Below are 12,408 nucleotides of genomic sequence, written 5' to 3'. Positions count from 1 at the left end.
GTCGCGGGTGCTGCCGCGTGCGCCATGGCGTGCTTCTTCGTGGCGAGCGAGCGGGAGGGAGTTTGGCGGGAGAAAGGGAGAGAATGGCGGGAGGAAGGCGAGCGAGCGGGAGATATGCGAAGGAAAAGCGTCGAGAAACGGCGGGAAAAGGCCCTCGGGTCGCTTCCAGGGCGGGCCCACGCGCCTTTTTCGTTTGGGCCGGCTCTCCAAGCACCCCCAGGGCGCCGGGTTCGGCCTGGGTCCGCCGGCACCAGTTTTGGCCCGAGCCGGCGAAAAACGGGCTTCTGGGGCGCGACTGGGGCCTTTTTTTGGCGCTGGCGCGGCAAAATCGCCTGGGGAGGGCCTGTTGGGGGCGCGGCTGGAGATGCCCTAAAGACTGGAGAGCAAAGAGATTGAGGCAAGGGCGAGCAGACGACCTCGCCGCCGGCGAGGGTTCGTATCTCCAGCAAAGCACACTCCCTCCCCTAGCGACGGTCCGACGGATGGACCTCCACGCCCGCCTGCTGCGCTGCGGCTGTGTCCCCGGCTTTCCCACGATCCGCCACAAGGCGCCGTTCCCTGGACTCACCGGCTGACGCCGTGGAAGGCAGGTACGTGGGAGGACTCCACCCTCCTCAGGCTGCGCCGCCCTACGTCCCTCACCTCGATTGAAGCTGCCCGCTTCCTCCAGCCGCTCGCCGATGGGGATCTGCCGGCCGCCTGGCCCCGCGCCGCCACAGTCCAGGAAGGAGATATCGCCGTGCGGGCGCTTCTTGAGCTCGGGTGAGGCACAGGTCAGTACGTGGCTAGCTCCTACCTTGTAGTATGTAGCATGACAGTATGTTTGGTCCCCTGTCCATTGATATTGTCCGTCCAAATCTTTAGAATTATATGTATGTAGCCTGTATTTTTCAATGTTGCTATGTTGTGGTCTAAATACCGATTGTTATCTTATTGCAATTGCATTTGATTTGATTGCGTCGTTGTGTCGTGGTCTCACTCTCCATAGAGATTTTGGCATGGTTCTGACTAGCAAATTTCTAGAATACTGTAAGTCAGTTTTTGGTTCATCTTGTTTGGAAACCAGGATACTGTGATGTAAATGCTCAAGTCCTTGCCCCTTCACACATCAGCAAAACTAAGTGCTACTCTACCTTTATTTTTCCTCACTTTAAAACAGATAAACAGAAGCAAAAGTTGCTCTTCCTGTTCACGTATCATAACAGGATGCAGAGGTTGCTCTCTCTGTATTTGCCTTAAGTACTAAACACATCACAAATAGAAGGAATTACTAGCTGCAGTTCATGGCTGTAGTCACGGCTGTACTTGAGGTTGATGCAGAGGAGACGAACCACACAAATGCATGACTCTCCTCTTATTTCTCTATCAAACTATTGTCATATCCGAGAAAAATATGAATTCGTTTCCAAGTCCCAAATATCATTGGCTTCACTCTGTATATTAAAGAGAGACATACCAGATTTTATACACACAAAAAATCATATTGCTTACAAATGGATTTTAGGAATTTTGGACAAGATAAGTGGAATACCGTTAGTAAACGAGCATAGTACCCATATTCCTGCAAACCGTCTGCATTTGTTCCAGTCATTTTCTCTATAGGTGCTTCGCATTGTGCAACTGGAATGTACTTCTCTCCTATCTATGCAAAAAATAAATCAGAATAAACATTAGTTGAGTTATTACTAAATCTATAGGCTGTTTTGATAAGTGATAAGAGATTTACAGAAGAAGATTGTTTTTCGGGAATGACTTTAGCTGCCCCTTTTTTCTTTTTACTGGGATGTTGATTATCAAGCCATGATTTCTTCCTTTTTGAAGTGTTCTGCTGAATTTCCTTTTTCTTCAGACAAGCTGTTTGCAAACAAATGTCTGGTTCCTGAGATATAGCTTCAGTTCTGCATGTACTAGTAGGAGCTTTGTCTTCAACTTGCTTCTTTAGATTCTTCAAAGCATCATCTACTAATTATATGCACTCTTGTGATGCAACTGCTTGGGAAGCTATGCCAAGGAACTCATGCATGAAAAACTTAAGCTGCTGCCTATCTTCCGATCTAGGGTCTTCCAAAACAATGTTGCCATGGCTGTTTTGAATAGTCCTGCTTCGTGCTTCTCGAGTCCATCGCTTCAAAATATAGTGGCTTGGAAGATACTTAATATTCATGACATCAAGGGCTTTCAAAGCATGACTACACAATATACCAACTCTTTCAAATTGACCACAACTACATAGAACTTTTTGCTCTTCATCAACCAGAACTTTGCATTCTTCCTCATAAGAGCATTCCGGGTCAAGATTGGCAATTTCAACAGTATATACATTGTGTTCCTCTGATGGCTTGATGTACGCTGAGATGGATCTTTCATATTCATTCTGAAAATCTTGAAATATGTCAGGTGTGTAAACTTTGCTTGCTTGTATTACTATAGGAGTTCTTATTCTAACTCTAGGTAATTTTTCCCTAGACTCATATTCTTCATTTACCTCTTTATCTCTCTTTCCATTCAAAACCCTCTCTACGTGCTTGAAAAAACAAAGAAGATGAGACTTCAAATGGTCTTTCAAGTCACTATTCAAGCTCTCACTTGATTGTGTGCTTCTCATGCCTATAGTGTAAGCATTCCTCATGTAACATCTTGCCCATTTCTCTTTTACTTTATAGATACTGTCCAACCAAGTCTGTGTATCCACTTGATTCTTATGGCAGTGAAAGCTTCTCCAAAGTCTTCCTCTTCCTCATACTTGTACATGCAAGCACTGAAATTAGCAAGTACATTTGGGCCATCCTCGTCTTTTTTCTTATGAGGTAAATGTTTGATGGCATTTTGCATTATGTGAAAAGTGCACAATCCATGCCATGCTTCCGTAAATACCGCCCGAATTGCATTACCCATTGCTACGTCCTGGTCAGTAAAGATAGTTCTAGGCTGATTTTTTTTATGTATGGATAGGAAAGTGTTGAACAACCATCTGAAGGATTCAAATGTCTCGTCGTATAGAAGTGCAGCACCAAAAATGACCATTTCTCTAAAATGGTTGAAGCCAACAAATACACCAAAGGGTCTGTACTCTTTATTTGTCCCAAATGTAGTATCAAACGTAACAACATCACCGAAGTGAGCATAGTCAATGATCATCTTCGCATCAGCCCAAAAGATATTTGCTATTTGTTCATTGCAATCGTGTTGTACGTCATATTCAAATGCAGGATTCTCATTTTTTTTATCTCGAAAGTACTTGAGCATACTTCTAGCTTCACCATATATCAACTCCCTTTGACGCTTGGTTCGCAAATAGTTCTTGTGATCACGAGGTGTGTAGGTAAGGTTTGATGACCCACCAACTTGCCGACTTGCCAACTCATGGGCTGCTTTTGGTACAATTCCTGAATCATCTGCAGTTTCAATGTCAAAAGCTTGCAAGGTCGATATCTTCCGCTGTGATGGCATCAAGTGGCATGTTCCAGGCAATTGCAAGACATGGTTGTGTTCAATGACTAACTCATGTAGTTCATAATTTCCTGTTTCTCGGTCGATGGCGATTCCCATTCGAACTTTACAACCAGTCCTTGTTTCTGCACGGGGACACTTGGTATTATGATCTCTTTTGTCTATTCTTCGGTAGCCCTCATTGGAACAAACGTATCTCGCGGAAGTGATTGCCCCATCAAGTTTGCTCTTATTTTCATAATTTACCCTTATGTCAAAACCAATATGACCTCCATAACAAGTCCAAAAGCCCCAAGCCTCTTTTGCGGAATTAAATTTCATACCAATTTGAGGCATCCAACTAGGAACCATATTTGCCCTGTAAAAAATAGGCATATCTTAATTTATTTGTCTAGTTATACTACAAGAATTCGATGATATGGCATGAGAATTTAAAAAAAATAGAGTGTACATGTTTGAATCTTTCTTGGAGTTGGTCATATTCTGCATTACACCCTTTAGTTTCCTTTTTTTGTAATCTGTGATAGCATAGCAAACTCGGTCTATAGGAATTTTATTGCTGCCTTGAGAACATGAATACAATTAGAGCATATGTTACATACCTCAAGATTGATCATCTTTTTTTTTGCTAGGAGAAGGAAGAGGCAAAAGGGAGATCATCTACATTAATCTCCTATCAATTATTGGAAATCCCAAGTACTTCACGAGCAAAGCACCTATAGTACAACTTGCATCTACAGATCTAACTACATTAATGTATCTTATCTTGAGATTATTCAAAACAATAGAGATCACTTCTGTTAGCAAAGCACCTATGGTACAACTCGCATCTACAGGTCTGACTACATTCATGTATTTTCCTATGGTACAACTTGCATGTAAAGGTCTGACTACATTCATGTATTTTATCTTGAGCTATTTAGAACAATAGAGATCACTTCTGTTCAAATATATTTTTTCACTCTAACATCATCCAAAAGGTGCAGGAATAAATTTTGGATCTCCTTCCTTCCTTATTACTTCTAATTTTCTACTAGTTGTTTGGAGGGTGCGACTCCTCTGCAATTTAGCTGCTGAATTTATTAAAATTGATGTTACCTGTTTGAATCTTCATTGCCGTTAATCATATTCTCCACTAAACCTTGTCTTTTTTTGTAATCTGTGATCATATAGCAAAATCAGTCTAGGAATTCTCTTGTTGCCTTGAGAACATGAATAGAATCAGACCACATGTCACATACCTTGAGATTGATCAGCTTCTTTTTTGTTGCTAGGAGAAGGATGGTAGAAGTGAGTTCAAAAGGGAAATCATCCACACCACTTGCAGATCAGTGGGAGGAGAACAATCAGTAGAGCGATAGGGCAAAAGGGAGATTTTTATACCACATAAACTTGCAGATCAACGTGAAGAGGACAAAGATAGGGCAAAAGGGGATCTCTATGCCGCCCATAGATCAACATATACCTTGGTCACGTTCTGGCTACAAGGAGGAGGATCAAGGAGGACTGGGGAAGACGGGCGAGATGAAGGCATAGAGATCGCTGTTTGGGGACAGCGTTCTGTTTGGCGACGAAGGCATGGAGATCGCTATTTGGAGCCAACGTGCATTCTGTTTGGCGCCAAGCAGCCGTAGGAGATTTTTCAGCAGACAAATTGGGTGTTTGTTTTCATTTTTTTAAAAGAAATAAGTGGGGAAATTAGAGCGGTCAGATGGAATTGACGGGCGATGTGGACGTCTACAGCACGTGTGCTGTAGTAGTTTGACTGCAGAGGAGCCGAGTCGACGAGAGGGTTCGGCTCCTCTGCAGTCGAACTACTACAGCAGGCGTGCTGTAGACGTTTACATCGGCCGTCAATTTCCATCTGACCGCTCTAATTTCCCCTCTTATTTCTGTTAATAATAAAGCCTTTATGTATTCGGATAAATGCTTCCGTTCACACTGCACACCACACAGTAAAGACTGGAGAGCAAAGAGATTGAGGCAAGGGCGAGCAGACGACCTCGCCGCCGGCGAGGGTTCCTATCTCCAGCCAAGCACACTCCCTCCCCTAGCAACGGTCCGGCGGATGGACCTCCATGCCCGCCTGCTGCGCCGCGGCTGTGTCCTCGGCTTTCCCAGGATCCGCCGCAAGGCGCCGTTCCCTGGGCTCACCGGCCGACGCCGTGGAAGGCAGGTACGTTGGAGGACTCCACCCTCCTCAGGCTGCGCCGCCCTACGTCCCTCACCTCGATTGAAGCTGCCCGCTTCCTCCAGCCGCTCGCCGATGGGGATCTGCCGGCCGCCCGGCCCCGCGCCGCCACTGTCCAGGAAGGAGATATCGCCGTGCGGGCGCTTCTTGAGCTCGGGAGAAGCACAGGTCAGTACGTGGCTAGCTCCTACCTTGTAGTATGTAGCATGACAGTATGTTTGGTCCCCTGTCCATTGATATTGTCCGTCCAAATCTTTAGAATTATATGTATGTAGCCTGTATTTCTCAACGTTGCTATGTTGTGGTCTAAATACCGATTGTTATCTTACTGCAATTGCATTTGATTTGATTGCGCCGTTGTGTCGTGGTCTCACTCTCCATAGAGATTTTGGCATGGTTCTGACTAGCAAATTTCTAGAATACTGTAAGTCAGTTTTTGGTTCATCTTGTTTGGAAACCAGGATACTGTGATGTAAATGCTCAAGTCCTTGCCCCTTCACACATCAGCAAAACTAAGTGCTACTCTACTTTTATTTTTCCTCACTTTAAAACAGATAAACAGAAGCAAAAGTTGCTCTTCCTGTTCACGTATCATAACGGGATGCAGAGGTTGCTCTCTCTGTATTTGCCTTAAGTACTAAACACATCACAAATAGAAGGAATTACTAGCTGCAGTTCACGGCTGTAGTCACGGCTGTAGTTGAGGTTGATGCAGAGGAGCCGAACCACAGAAATGCATGACTCTCCTCTTATTTCTCTATCAAACTATTGTCATATCCGAGAAAAATATGAATTCGTTTCCAAGTCCCAAATATCATTGGCTTCACTCTGTATATTAAAGAGAGACATACCAGATTTTATACACACAAAAAATCATATTGCTTACAAATGGATTTTAGGAATTTTGGACAAGATAAGTGGAATACCGTTAGTAAACGAGCATAGTACCCATATTCCTGCAAACCGTCTGCATTTGTTCCAGTCATTTTCTCTATAGGTGCTTCGCATTGTGCAACTGGAATGTACTTCGCTCCTGTCTATGCAAAAAATAAATCAGAATAAACATTACTTGAGTTATTACTAAATCTATAGGCTGTTTTGATAAGTGATAAGAGATTTACAGAAGAAGATTGTTTTTGGGGAATGACTTTAGCTGCCCCTTTCTTCTTTTTACTGGGATGTTGATTATCAAGCCATGATTTCTTCCTTTTTGAAGTCTTCTGCTGAATTTCCTTTTTCTTCAGACAAGCTGTTTGCAAACAAATGTCTGGTTCCTGAGATATAGCTTCAGTTCTGCATGTAGTAGTAGGAGCTTTGTCTTCAACTAGCTTCTTTAGATTCTTCAAAGCATCATCTACTAATTTTATGCACTCTTGTGATGCAACTACTTGGGAAGCTATGCCAAGGAACTCATGCATGAAAAACTTAAGCTGCTGCCTATCTTCCGATCTAGGGTCTTCCAAAACAATGTTGCCATGGCTGTTTTGAATAGTGCCGCTTCGTGCTTCTCGAGTCCATCGCTTCAAAATATAGTGGCTTGGAAGATACTTAATATTCATGACATCAAGGGCTTTCAAAGCATGACTACACAATATACCAACTCTTTCAAATTGACCACAACTACATAGAACTTTTTGCTCTTCATCAACCAGAACTTTGCATTCTTCCTCATAAGAGCATTCCGGGTCAAGATTGGCAATTGCAACAGTATATACACTGTGTTCCTCCGATGGCTTGATGTACGCTGAGATGGATCTTTCATATTCATTCTGAAAATCTTCAAATATGTGAGGTGTGTAAACTTTGCTTGCTTGTATTACTGTAGGAGTTCTTATTCTAACTCTAGGTAATTTTTTCCTAGACTCATATTCTTCATTTACCTCTTTATCTCTCTTTCCTTTCACAACCCTCTCTACGTGCTTGAAAAAACAAAGAATGTCAAGATCAGACTTCAAATGGTCTTTCAAGTCACTATTCAAGCTCTCACTTAATTGTGTGCTTCTCATGCCTATAGTGTAAGCATTCCTCATGTAACATCTTGCCCATTTCTCTTTTACTTTATAGATACTGTTCAACCAAGTCTGTGTATCCACATTGATTCTTATGGCAGTGAAAGCTTCTTCAAAGTCTTCCTCTTCCTCATACTTGTACATGCAAGCACTGAAATCAGCAAGTACATTTGGGCCATCCTCGTATTTTTTCTTATGAGGTAAATGTTTGATGGCATTTTGCATTATGTGAAAAGTGCACAATCCATGCCATGCTTCCGTAAATACCGCCCGAATTGCATTACCCTTTGCTACGTCCTGGTCAGTAAAGATAGTTCTAAGCTGCTTTTTGTTATGTATGGATAGGAAAGTGTTGAACAACCATGTGAAGGATTCAAATGTCTCGTCGTATAGAAGTGTAGCACCAAAAATGACCATTTCTCTAAAATGGTTCAAGCCAACAAATACACCAAAGGGTATGTACTCTTTATTTGTCCCAAATGTAGTATCAAACGTAACAACATCACCGAAGTGAGCATAGTCAGTGATCCTCTTCGCATCAGCCCAGAAGATATTTGCTATTTGTTCATTGCAGTCGTGTTGTACGTCATATTCAAATGCAGGATTCTCATTTTTTATCTCGAAAGTACTTGAGCATACTTCCAGCTTCACCATATATCAACTCCCTTTGACCCTTGGTTCGCAACTAGTTCTTGTGATCACGAGGTGTGTAGGTAAGGTTTGATGACCCACCAACTTGCCGACTTGCCAACTCATGGGCTGCTTTTGGTACAATTCCTGAATCATCTGCAATTTCAATGTCAAAAGCTTGCAAGGTCGATATCTTCCACTGTGATGGCATCAAGTGGCATGTTCCAGGCAATTGCAAGACATGGTTGTGTTGAGTGACTAACTCATGTACTTCATAATTTCCTGTTTCTCGGTCGATGGTGATTCCCATTCGAACTTTACAACCAGTCCTTGTTTCTGCACGAGGACGCTTGGTATTATGATCTCTTTTGTCTATTCTTCGGTAGCCCTCATTGGAACAAACGTATCTCGCGGAAGTGATTGCCCCATCAAGTTTGCTCTTATTTTCATAATTTACCCTTACGTCAAAACCAATATGACCTCCATAACAAGTCCAAAAGCCCCAAGCCTCTTTTGTGGAATTAAATTTCATACCAATTTGAGGCATCCAACTAGGAACCATATTTGCCCTGTAAAAAATAGGCATATCTTAATTTATTTGTCTAGTTACACTACAAGAATTTGATGATATGGCATGAGAATTTAAAAAAAAATAGAGTGTACATGTTTGAATCTTTCTTGGAGTTGGTCATATTCTGGATTACACCTTTTAGTTTCCTTTTTTGTAATCTGTGATAGCATAGCAAACTCGGTCTATAGGAATTCTCTTGCTGCCTTGAGAACATGAATACAATTAGAGCATATGTTACATACCTCAAGATTGATCATCTTTTTTGTGCTAGGAGAAGGAAGAGGCAAAAGGGAGATCATCTACATTAATCTCCTGTCAATTATTGGAAATCCCAAGTACTTCACGAGCAAAGCACCTATGGTACAACTTGCATCTACAGATCTAACTACATTAATGTATTTTATCTTGAGATTATTCAAAACAATAGAGATCACTTCTGTTAGCAAAGCACCTATGGTACAACTCGCATCTACAGGTCTGACTACATTCATGTATTTTCCTATGGTACAACTTGCATGTAAAGGTCTGACTACATTCATGTATTTTATCTTGAGCTATTTAGAACAATAGAGATCACTTCTGTTCAAATATATTTTTTCACTCTAACATCATCCAAAAGGTGCAGGAATAAATTTTGGATCTCCTTCCTTCCTTATTACTTCTAATTTTCTACTAGTTGTTTGGAGGGTGCGACTCCTCTGCAATTTAGCTGCTGAATTTATTAAAATTGATGTTACCTGTTTGAATCTTCATTGCCGTTAATCATATTCTCCACTAAACCTTGTCCTTTTTTGTAATCTGTGATCATATAGCAAAATCAGTCTAGGAATTCTCTTGTTGCCTTGAGAACATTAATAGAATCAGACCACATGTCACATACCTTGAGATTGATCAGCTTCTTTTTTGTTGCCAGGAGAAGGATGGTAGAAGTGAGTTCAAAAGGGAGATCATCCACACCACTTGCAGATCAGCGGGAGGAGAACAATCAGTAGAGCGATAGGGCAAAAGGGAGATTTTTATACCACATAAACTTGCAGATCAACGTGAAGAGGACAAAGATAGGGCAAAAGGGGATCTCTATGCCGCCCATAGATCAACATATACCTTGGTCACGTTCTGGCTACAAGGAGGAGGATCAAGGAGGACTGGGGAAGACGGGCGGGATGAAGGCATAGAGATCGCTGTTTGGCGACATCGTTCTGTTTGGCGACGAAGGCATGGAATCGCTATTTGGCGCCAACGTGCGTTCTGTTTGGCGCCAAGCAGCCGTAGGAGATTTTTCAGCAGACAAATTGGGTGTTTGTTTTCATTTTTTTAAAAGAAATAAGTGGGGAAATTAGAGTGGTCAGATGGAAATTGACGGCCGATGTGGACGTCTACAGCACGCCTGCTGTAGTAGTTCGACTGCAGAGGAGCCGAACCCTCTCGTCGGCTCCTCCGCAGTCAAACTACTACAGCACACGTGTTGTAGACTTCCACATCGGCCGTCAATTCCCATCTGACTGCTCTAATTTCCCCACTTATTTCTGTTAATAATGCCTTTATGTATTCGGATAAATGCTTCCGTTCACACTGCACACCACACAGTAAGGGCATCTCCAGCCGTTCGGCCCCCCAGGGCGCCTAAATAGAGCGGCCTGGGGGCGTGCCGGCGCTAGTTCTTACCCTGGGGGCGACCTAGCTCCCAGTCACGCCCCCACGCGCCGGCCCCAGGATGCGGGAAATTCAAACTTGGTCGTTCCCGCTCTCAAAAGACACCGCAAATCCGGCGATCGGATGGACGTAGTCTGGCGTTACAAAAAACAGAGCACCGCCGTGCAACGATTCACTCGGCGGGGTCGGCTCCAGGCGTTGGCGGAGTCGGCGTGCGGGGGGGTCGTCGGTGTCGGAGCTGCTTCAGCGCAGGGCTGCGTCGGCGCGGCTTCGGCACTGCTGAGCGGCGATGTAGAGGAGGTGTCATTCGGGCTTGACGTTCGTGCGGTCGTGGGCGTCGTCGGCGTTGCCGTCGGCAACTCGTTCAGGATGAGGCCGCGCTGCACCAGGTACCACGCCTTGAGCTTCTCGTCGTTGCTCTGGAGCATGTCCGCCCCGCTCATCGAAAAAGCCATCTCGGTGTTCCTCTTCTTCGCGGCGACGTTCATCCGGAGCAGGTCGAGCTTGATGGCGTTGTTCTTCATTAGCGACGACCACCGCGCCTCGGTCTTCTCTTCGCGTAGGACGGCCTGGGCCTGGGCGTCGGCGAGGCAATGCTCGATGGACTCCTGCACTCGCGCGGTTGCCGCGTCGGCGCTTTTCCCCTTCATTTCCAATTTGTGGCCGTCCGGCCGTCCCTCTGACGCGCCCGGAGTCGTCGCGTCTGGCTTGTATGTCTCCTTGGCCTTGTCGAGGGCACGCCGGACTTCTGCCCACTTCTCGCACTTGTCAATGCGCTTGTAGACGTGGAGGTGCTTGAAGTCGGCGTCTTGGTTGTCGCCCCGATACATGGCGAACCTACGCAGCAGCTGCGCGGAGGGGCAAACAGTTGGCTGGCGGCGGGCGTAGGGGACGAAGATATGCGGGCGAACGGCGTGCATAGCTGATCCTCAATGCTGGTGCCACTCTCCGGGCAAGCCGCGACCTCCTCGACGATTCCATGCCATTTGTTGCACGCCAACTGGACACGCCCCCAATGGTTCGCCATCGCCTTGGAGCTGTGCTGCATGTAGATGCCTTTGAAGTAGGGGTCGACGAGCTTCCGCTCGGCGAACTCGGCCTTGATGCGGTCCTAGTACGTGTCCAAGCTCTGGTTCGCGCCGGTGGTCGGGTCGAGGCAGTCGACTTTCCATGCTTCGGTGAGGCATTCCTCCTCCTTGGACGTCCACTTGATGCGCGGTTCGCCTGACCTAGCCGCCCGCTTCTTCTTCTTCCGGCGCCCCTTCGTCGGAGCAGGAGCCGGCTCCTCCTCCTCCTCCTCCTCCTCGGGCTCCTGCATGTCGTCGCCGTAGACGTAGCCGAGCTTGACCTCCATGTCGCCTTTGAGGTCCACTACCTCGTCCTGGGTGGCGAACCCGGGAGACGCAGCGGCCGCGGTCGATCCTGTCGCGATGATGTCGTCCATGTCGGCTCCCGTGTCGTCGGTGTCGCCGAGGTGCGAGAAGGGCAGTGGTCCGCGGTAGAGATGGGGCGTCGGTGTGGACGCGTATGAGGTGGGCGGCGAGTAGTTGTATGGAGAGTACTGCATGCCGGCGAAGGCGGGCGAGGGTGTGCGCGTAGCGGGGTGACCATTAGGGAAGGTCACGTTTGGGTTGAACCCACCGTGCGCGTCGCCGTCGGTGTAGCCGGGCGACGATGAACCCCATGGAGATCCGGCACCTTGCTGTCCTTAGGGCGCGTATTGGGCGTGGCTGACGACGGGGGTATTCATCCCCGCCTGGTCGACCGATGAGGAAGACGCCGCCGCGCACGCCGCGTTGTCGCGGGCCTTCTTGGCTATGGCCCTATTCCGCCTGTCGGCGGTGACTGCTTTCGCGCCACTGAACTTCCACCCTCCACTCGGCGTTCGACAGGCCCGGTGGCTT

General features: G+C 45.9%; 1 long non-coding RNA gene across 1 annotated transcript; it reads left to right on the top strand.

Annotated features, from left to right (window-relative positions):
* The first annotated feature begins 6,820 nt into the window (after positions 1 to 6,820).
* LOC123163141 (uncharacterized) lies at positions 6,821 to 7,835 on the top strand. The gene is made up of 3 exons (XR_006481728.1): positions 6,821 to 7,433; positions 7,576 to 7,656; positions 7,752 to 7,835. It is a non-coding gene; the product is annotated as an uncharacterized lncRNA (long non-coding RNA).
* Positions 7,836 to 12,408: the final 4,573 nt, after the last annotated feature.

The sequence above is a fragment of the Triticum aestivum genome, chromosome 7B, assembly GCF_018294505.1.
Source record: "Triticum aestivum cultivar Chinese Spring chromosome 7B, IWGSC CS RefSeq v2.1, whole genome shotgun sequence".
Lineage (NCBI taxonomy): Eukaryota > Viridiplantae > Streptophyta > Magnoliopsida > Poales > Poaceae > Triticum > Triticum aestivum.
This window is presented reverse-complemented; position numbering and strand designations above follow the sequence as displayed.